At 34.6% G+C, this 10,001-nt stretch overlaps 1 pseudogene; it reads left to right on the top strand.

Moving 5' to 3' along the window:
- The first annotated feature begins 6,378 nt into the window (after nucleotides 1-6,378).
- The window catches only part of LOC149564561 (DNA replication licensing factor MCM7-like), a 163,085-nt pseudogene continuing 159,462 nt past the window's right edge, over nucleotides 6,379-10,001 (top strand).

The raw sequence follows: 10,001 nt of genomic DNA, 5'->3' as shown, positions 1-10,001 counted from the left end.
TCCACACTCTAGTAGAAACCTCCAAGGAAGATCTCAACTTGTGCTCACAAACCCACCAAGCAATCTCCTTATTTTCCAAGCTGCAACTACTAGCTCTTCTCAAACTTTATCCAAGATCCAAGTGTAAACAACCTCACATTTGGTACTCTATCCACACATTCTGAAAATCTTCTCTCACTCAGCTACTTCATCTTCCATGCTCTTCTCCAAGCTAAAGATTAATCACAGTCCTACTATAAACTGCCTCACATTTGGTGCTTTATCCACGTACTCAGGAAAAAATCGCTCTTCAACTACTCTCCATACTCACTCCTCTAAATGAATGAATAATGACAAAACAAAGCCCTCTACTTATACCAAATCAAGCCACAAGTTGGCCACTAGCAAGTTACATTAAATAAACTCTTTAGCCACAAGCCACCTATTAAATACATTTTCCCTCTTTTCTCCACTTTTATTTATTTATTTATTATTTCTTCTTCTAATTTTAGTCACTTTCTCTCTCCTCCATTTTTTTTTTTAAATTCTCTTTTTTTCCCCTAGTGCAAAGTAGGAGAATCTCCAAAGGAGATGTCCTAGCCCCCAACAAATAACCACAAAATGGAAACACAACAACAATGCAAGATTTGACACTAAATCACAATTCTTAATTCATAAAATAATTGTTTGCATGCAATGTGTTAGGCTGTAAGGCCTTATTAGTTATGGTCAAATACAAAGCAATTACAATAATAGTTCTGCAAGATCCCTCAAGATCCAACTTGAACACTAGCTAGCCCAAATCCACACTCTAGTAGAAACCTCCAAGGAAGATTTCAACTTGTGCTCACAAGCCCACCAAGCAATCTCCTTGTTTTCCAAGCTATAGCTACTAGCTCTTTTCAAACTTTATCCAAGATCCAAGTGTAAATTGCCTCACATTCAATGCTCTGTCTACACATTCTAAAAATATTCTCTCACTCAGCTACTCCATCTTCCATGCTCTTCTCCAAGCTAGATGATTAATCAAAATCCTATTGTAAACTACCTCACATTTGGCACATTGCCCACAGACTTAGGAAAAAATCACTCTTCAACTACTCTCCACACTCACTCCTCCTTTGAATGAATGAATAATGATAAGACAAGGCCCTTTACTTATACCAAACCAAGCCACAAGTTGGCCTAGCCTATTACAAATTAAAATAAACCCTTACATGCATAAGCCACAAGTCAGCCTAGCAAGTTATATTAAATAAACCCTCAAACCACAAGTTACATTTAATCATGCCACCTATTAAATGCCTTTTCTCTCTTTTCTCCATTTTCCTCACTCGTGTGACGTGGGAGATTCAAAAAGTAATAATCATAATCAAATCAAATAAAGATTGAATGAATGTTGTAAGAAATGATAATGTTGAGCAAGGAACGAGAAACAATCCAAGTAAGTTAAGCGTGAAACAATGTTACCATAAGATAAGCAAACTCCAAGAGCATACACCAAGAAGGTTCAACAATGGAGACAAGGATTTATAAGGGGAAAGCAAAGAAAACCCCTTGTGAGTATTATGAATGAAGGCAAATGCCTAGAGAAGAGAGAGAGAGTGTTGGAGCAAAAGTAGCTCAATACAATAACATCAAGTGCTAAGAGTGTGTTGTGAAGAAAGAAGGAGGAGCACCTCTTATATAGAGATGAGAGAGGAGTTGCATTTGTAACTACCATTTTTATGAATGCCACATTCATAATAGGTGTGTGCAAAGTGTCACAATCCTCTTAAGGAGGATAAACTAAATAAAGAAATAAACAAGAGTTGTCCTTACATGTGGAATAAAGGACAAACAATGACATGTCCTCCACATGTGTACAAGTGGACAAACTACATGTAGGGACCCTTGGAATATCCCAATTAAAATATATATCCAAGGAAAGATTAACCTTTCTAACACCCCCCCTTAATCTTTACTTGGGGAGTTTACTTCAACGGGTTGTAAACCCAAATTGTTACAATGGAACTGAAATCTCTCTTTAGAAAGTGGTTTGGTTAAAATATCAACCACTTGATCTTCTCCTTTACAATAAAGAAGAATAATTTGATTGTCTTCAACTTGTTCTTGAATGAAGTGATGTTGAAGTGAAATATGTTTGGTGCATGCATGATAAACTGGATTCTTTGCCAAGGCAATAGCACTTTGATTGTCACAATGTATAGGTTTAGGTGATTGTTGAGGTAGACCCAAATCGTCAAGAAGTCTTCGAATCCACAAAGCTTCCTTAGCTGCATTGGTACAACCTTTGTATTCAGCTTCAGTTGAGCATAGGGAAATAGAGTGTTCTTTTTTGCTTTTCCAAGAAATTGGACCTGAACCAACAAAGAAAAAATAACCACAAGTGGATTTCCCATCATTGGGATCTCCACCTAGATCGGAATCAGTATAACCATGTAAAATAAATTCAGATTTTGCATCATAAAATAATCCCATATTAATAGTTCCTTTAATGTACCTTAAGATGCGTTTAGCAACTTTAAAATGAGTTTGTTGAGGTTTAGACATAAATCGAGAAACTAAACCAACACTATAAGCAATATCAGGTCTAGTAAGAGTTAAATAATTTAAACTTCCTACCAACTGTCTATACAAAGTTTCATCAACAAAAGGAGTATTCATATCATTCATTAATTTAGTTCCTAATTCACATGGAATTGAAACATGGTTAGAGTCATTCATCTTAAATTTTTCTAAAAGATCATAAGCATACTTGCTTTGAGAAACAAAGATACCTTTAGGAGTTTGAAAAATTTGCATACCTAAGAAATAATGTAAGATACCTAAGTCTGTCATTTGAAATTTTTGTTTAAGTTGGAATTTAATATCAGAAATCAAAACGTCTGAACTAGAAGTGAGTATTAGATCATCTACATAAACAATAACAATGATAATATCATCGTTAGTATGTTTAATATACAAATTAGGATCATTTTTACTTCTAGTAAAACCTTGAGAAATAAAGAAAGAATTAATTTTAGAATACCATTCTCTAGGTGATTGTTTAAGACCATAAATAGATTTGTTCAATTTGCAAACCAGATTTTCACTACCTTTCTTAACAAATCCAGGAGGTTGAGCCATATAGATTTCTTCATGTAAATCACCATTTAAGAAGGCACTTTTAACATGCATTTGATGAATGGGCCAATTCATTTTAGATGCTAAAGCAAGAACTAATTTGATAGTAGGCATTTTAGCAATAGGAGCAAAAGTTTCATTATAGTCTAATCCTTCAATTTGGAAAAAACCTCTAGCAACTAGTCTAGCCTTGAATTTAGTAATTTCATTATTAGTATTCAATTTTGTTTTGTATAACCATTTACATGAAACTAGATTCTTGCCAGGAGGTAATTTGACTAAGTCCCAAGTTTGATTAGCAAGTAAAGAATCATATTCCTCTTGCATGGCTTTCTGCCAATGAGGTTGAGAGTTAGCTTGATCAAAAGACTTAGGATCGTTAGAATTCATAATAGTAGTCATCAAAGCATAATTACAATAATTAATCCTTCTATGTTTAATTCTACCAGATTTAGAAATATAATCATCAACTTCATTGATTAGGTTTTGAGCCCATTTAGGTTTACGTTTAGTTGTAATGGAATTATCACTAGAGGAAGAATCATTAGTAATAAAAGTATCATTAGTATCTACTTGAGTATCATGAGATGTAGGAGTAGAAATAATCGGTGGTACTTGATTTGAAGGATGAAGAGAAAGAGTAGGGTTAAGAGAAGAAGGTTGGTCCTCCACCAGCACAATTTTAGTGCCACTGAATTCTTCATCATGTGTAGTAGAGCAATCATGAACTCCATTTTCTGCAATACAAACATCTCTAGCAACTTGAACTTTGTTAGTAGTGGAATCATAAACACGATAACCCTTAGTGTTTTCATCATAGCCAACAAATATATAAGGAGATGACTTAGTATCTAATTTATGCCTTTTCTGTTTAGGCGTATGAACATAAGCAATAGAACCAAATATCCGTAAATGATGTAAATTCGGTTTCCTACTAGACCAAGCCTCTTCTGGAGTCATAGCCTTGAGAGCTTTGGTAGGAGTCTGATTAAGAATATAAGTTGCACAAAACATGGCTTCAGCCCAAAATTTATAATGTAGATTCTTAGCATGCAACATGCTTCTAGCCATTTCAACAATGGTCCGATGCTTTCTTTCCACCACACCATTTTGTTGTGGTGTATAAGGAATAGTAAGCTCGTGCTTAATTCCACATGATTTCAAATAAGAATGAAAAGCATTATTCACATATTCCTTCCCATTATCAGTTCTAAGAATTTTAAGTTTATACCCAGATTGCCTTTCAACATATAACTGAAATTCAATAAATATATCAAGAACTTGATCCTTGCTATGCAAAAAATAGATCCAAGTTCGTCTAGAAAAATCATCAACAAAGGTAAGTGCATACCGAGAACCTTGGATGGAGGTATTCTCCATGGGGCCCAAAAGATCACTATGGACAAGATGCAACTTATGAGTTGCTCGCCATGATTTTCCACTTGGAAAGGGCTCCCTATGCATCTTACCACTCATACAACCTGTACAAGCAATCTTGGAAGGAATAATGTGAGGCAAGCCATCAACCATATTATACTTTTGCATGAAAGTAATATAATCAGAATTTAAATGACCGAGTCGTTCATGCCATATATTGAAATCAATAGAAGTATGTAAAGAATATCATGAACTAGCAAATTCATGGAATTTAAACAAATTGTCATTATCCATTTTAGCATGAGCAATCACTTTGAGAGTTTGAGGATCTATGATATGACATGTATCTTTGTAGAATTCAACTTTATAGTTCTGACATAACTGTGAAACAGAAAGAAGATTAGTTTTCAAGTCAGGTACATATAAAACATCATGCAATTTACCATTAGGAATAGTAACATCACCTAGTCCTTCAACTTTAAAAGTCTGATTATTAGCTAACTGAATAGGAATGTTAGCAATATAAGGTTGTAAAGAATCAAATTTTTTTTTATGAGAAGTGACATGTTGTGATGCACCACTATCAACAATCCATTCTAAAGGTCTACAAAGATTAAAGCTACAAGTAAAAGCATGACGAGGATTAGAACTAGTCGAATTACCTTTTTTTATGGTTTGAGGTTTGATGATTGTTACTATGATTCATAGGTTTTTTATCATTTTGCTTTTTAAAACAGTTATTGACAAGATGACCATCTTTGCCACAATAAGAACAATGAGGTTTGGAATTGGAATGATTCCTTTGATTATTAGTATTACGAGTATTATTAGGATGATTGGTATTATTATTATATTTGGCATGAAATTTATTGTTGGAGTTATTTGAATTAGAATTACATTGTTTGTGATTATTATTATTATTATTGGAACGAAAATTATTAGTTGAATTTCTAGACACAAATGCATGTTTAGTTGATTTGAGGGTACCAAACTAAAGTAGCTTAGCTTCTTCTTGTCTTAATAAAGTTTGAAAAATAACATAAGTTAACTAAGAAGTTAAAGTAGGAATAGCAAGCTGTGCATGAATATTAGTTATAAATTGTTGAAACTGTCTAGGAAGACATTTTTTAAGAATAAGATGAATTAAACGAATGTCTTCTAATTGAACACCTAAAGCCATAATTTGACTTTTAAGAGAATCAAATTTTAAGAGAAATTCATCCATACTTTTAAAATCTGCATACCTGAGATCTTCGAGTTGATCTTGCAATTGTATTTTGCGGTATTCATCGCCACTGTCATACTTGGTTTTCAAGATGGGCCATGCATCATGAGCTTTAGAACAGTGAGCAATTAAGACATATAAATCTGGAATAATGGAAATACCAATTAACCCTAAAGCTTCTTCGTTTTTAGCTTTCCAAGTATCTTTCTCGTCTTGAGTAGCCGTTGAACCGGGTTCAAGAGAAGGGTCAGTGGCTATTTCGAAGAGATGTTTAAAACAAAAAATAAATGAAATATGAGTTTTCCAAGAATGATAATTAGAATAATTAAGTTTGATTTCGGGAATTAATGTTGACATGATTAAGAAAAAAAATTGTTCTTTTTTTTTTGAAAAAAATTCCTTAATTTGAAAATCAGATTAATTGAAAAAAAAAAAAAAATGTTAAATGAGAAAAAAAAATTTAATTTTATTAATTGAAAATTTTTTTGGTGTTTTTCTTTTTTCTTATATAAGATTAAGAATATATTTTGTTTTTTTTTTAATTAATATTTTTATTTGTTTTTAAAAAAAATAAAGAAGAAAAAAATGTGATAAAAAAATGTTATAAAAATTTTGTTTTAATAAATAAAACAAGAGTTTTCTTTTTTTTAAAAGGTTGGGCAGAGATATGTATGAGGAGCGGAGTGTTGGCGGCGACTGCCGCGTGGCTAGAGGGCAGAGTTGGATGGTCGGTGGAGGTCGGTGGAAAAAAAGCGAGGTTTCGAGAATTTAAAAAACGCGAAGTGGATAAGGATGCGGGCTTTGCCTGCGCAGGCGGCGGTTGCCGCGTGGCCTGGACGCAGGCCGCGCCAAGAAGTGGTGAAGGGGGTTTATGGTGCGTGCGACCGTGAATAGGGCGTGACGGGAGAATTGCAGGTCTCGCAGTGTCGGCGACGTTGCAGACTGGTGGCGCGCGGTGATGCGCAGTGGCGCAACTGGGAACGCGCGGTGTCACGTAGCGGCGCGGGGGCGCTGCTAGCTCGCGGCGGTGGCGCGCGGCGGCGCAGACGGCTTGCCACGGCACGCTGGTGTCGCGCGGCGGTGCGCGGGTGGCACGTCCGCCCAAATTTAAATGCAAGATTTTTATTTTTTTATTTTTATAAAAAAATGCAATGATAATAGAGAAATGATAATATATAAAAAAATGTTTGCTTTGAAACAACAGAGTTATTTGATTTATAAGGATGAAAATCCTATAAAAAGATGTATGTTGTATGCTTGAAATTTTCAAGAGCATACAAAGAAATATAGAAGAATATAAAAAAAAAAATTTATTAAAGAGTAGGAAAATTTTTGTTTAAAATGAGTATAAAAATTAGAGAGTTATTTAAAACTTTACTAATGTAATACTTTTTTTTGTTTTGGCGGCATGCCGTCCAAAATAAGAAAAAAAATTGAAATTTACCAAGAAAACCCTTTGGCGACAAGCCTTCCAAAGAGGGTTAGTAAAAAAAATATGAAGCTTTACAAGAAAACCCTTTGGCAGCAAGCCTTCCAAAGAGGGTTAGTAAAAAATATGAAACTGCATACACAAGATTTGTTAAAAAGAGCTAAAATCACAACACAAACTTCTTCTCTCAATAATGTCTCCAAATAAGGTGTGCTCCAATGAATGGCAACCATCACCACAAAAATTAAAACAAGGATTAGATAACCAAGCTCTGATACCATGTAAGAAATGATAATGTTGAGCAAGGAACGAGAAACAATCCAAGTAAGTTAAGTGTGAAACAATGTTACCATAAGATAAGCAAACTCCAAGAGCATACACCAAGAAGGTTCAACAATGGAGACAAGGATTTATAAGGGGAGAGCAAAGAAAACCCCTTGTGAGTATTATGAATGAAGGCAAATGCCTAGAGAAGAGAGAGAGAGAGAGTGTTGGAGCAAAAGTAGCTCAATACAATAACATCAAGTGCTAAGAGTGTGTTGTGAAGAAAGAAGGAGGAGCATCTCTTATATAGAGATGAGAGAGGAGTTGCATTTGTAACTCCCATTTCTATGAATGCCACATTCATAATAGGTGTGTGCAAAGTGTCACAATCCTCTTAAGGAGGATAAACTAAATAAAGAAATAAACAAGAGTTGTCCTTACATGTGGAATAAAGGACAAACAATGACATGTCCTCTACATGTGTACAAGTGGACAAACTACATGTAGGGACCCTTGGAATATCCCAATTAAAATATATATCCAAGGAAAGATTAACCTTTCTAACAAATGTTGTTTTCACGCTATCCTACAAATGACATTATTTCTTTATGTGAGAATTAATTTGAGCTTATGTATTGATTCATGGCCCTAAGAACTAAAATGTGAGATAATTAAGTTGCCCAATTTGGTGAGCAAGTTGAAGGATTTAACAAATACTTTTTTCCATTTCTATGATCTATCATATCTTCACAGAAGATTCCATTTGCAACCACTTCACCCAGTCACAAAGAAGTTCAAAGAGAGTGGCCTAGTTGAAGCTATGGGATTCCCTATGGTTGTTCAAGTGCCTGGGCTAGTATAAGAATGCATAGCTAGGTGTGACCACAAAATGAAGCAAATAAGGATGCCAAATGATTCTATTTTGCTAACTTTCGATAGAGCCTTGATGCAAAGTGCTTTTGGATTGCCGCACAAAGATGAATTCTATGATATTGATTTCGGGTCTTTAGCCTTCATGTATAATGAAAAGTGAACTTTGAGGTGAGGTGATAGTCTAAACACATGGTTCCAACCACCAAAGACTTCAAAGAGTAAGCTCCCTAAGATCTTGTTTATTACTAGTTTGAAAAGAGAAATTGTTGATATCCTAGTCTTGTTGTTAAGATTAAAGGGACAAGAGGAGCCTTTGAATTTCATTGAATGCCATTTCTTTTTTGTACATGTTGTATGTGCTAGTGGAGGTCAATATATAGATTGGCACAGATAATATATGATGAATTAACAAGATGGATGAACTTTTCCAAGGCATTTAAGCAGTTTTACATGTCCTCCTATCAAATTTATGCCTTAGAAACACATCACTTATGGTCAGGCTTTCCTGGTAATGAAGATTTTAATGAGTCTACTAGAGTATATGAGTTCTATCATTTCCTTGAACTAGAAAATAGCTATGAATCATTTGTAAAGGTCAATGATTCTTTTACTATGAGGCTATGCAGAGAGCTTTAGGGGTACCCTAAGAGAAGATTCTCTCTAGAGGCTATTATAGTTGTAACTCAATTTGGTTGTTGCTTCATACAATTCCCCTGTTTCTCTTATATTAGAATAGGTGGATTTGATGGCTTTGCTTGGAGATTACTGAGATATCCAAATGATAGAGTTGTGTTAGTTGAGCTTTGTAGGAAAATATTGGAGGTGAACACTCTCTGTATTTCTAACTTTAAGGCTGGAATCTCATTCCCAATCGAGGTAGGATCATATTCATGTGCATAAAGATCATATGTAAAGAACCCGTTCAAGGCCTTTGACAATAGGTATAAATTCAAAGATTATGAGTTTATTTTCCAAAATTAGATATTCAGTGTAACACTTAGCCCAACAATCTTCCATGTTAGGAATATGTTTAAAAGTTGCACCAAGTCAAAGATTATCCTTTACAAATCTCACAAGATCAAACTGAGGCCTAATAAATTCATAATCTTTGAATTTATACCTATTGTCAAAGGCCTTGAAGAGGTTCTTTACATATGATCTTTATGCCCATGAATATGATCCCACCTCAATTGGGAATGAGATTCTAGATTATGAATTTATTAGGCCTCAATTTGATCGTGTGAGCTTTGTAAAGGATAATCTTTGACTTGGTGCAAGTTTTAAACATATTGCTAAGATGGAAGATTATTGGACTAAGTGTTACACTGAATATCTAATTTTGGAAAAGTATTGGTCAAAGCTCACTCTGGAGCAAGTGAAATTATATAAGGTAAACATTATCTTGGATGATATTGATGATGATAAAACTAATATGAAATCCACAACTTATGAGAAAGAAATAAAGGATAAGCCTATTTTTTTCATCCAACCCAAAGGTCCAGTGGTTGTTAAATTGGAAATCTTGATGGATGGGTAGAGTGGACCAAAGCGAGAAAGATAAGGACTAGAGTGAGTGGTTCTTTAGCTAGAGTATCATCGGGCAGTGCCCAAACTATTAGAGTGGGGTTGTTGTTGTGCCAAAGGACTGATCTGTCAATGCTTGATACAACCACTCAACTTATAGTACATAGGAAGTGGTTAAGCCCTTGTCACGAATCTTGAGGGGAA

The sequence above is a fragment of the Cupressus sempervirens genome, chromosome 3 (assembly GCF_028749045.1).
Source record: "Cupressus sempervirens isolate cs-2001-9-10 chromosome 3, ASM2874904v1, whole genome shotgun sequence".
In the NCBI taxonomy this organism is placed as follows: domain Eukaryota; kingdom Viridiplantae; phylum Streptophyta; class Pinopsida; order Cupressales; family Cupressaceae; genus Cupressus; species Cupressus sempervirens.
The sequence above is the reverse complement of the archived record's forward strand: the minus strand, read 5'-3'. Positions and strand labels throughout refer to the sequence as shown.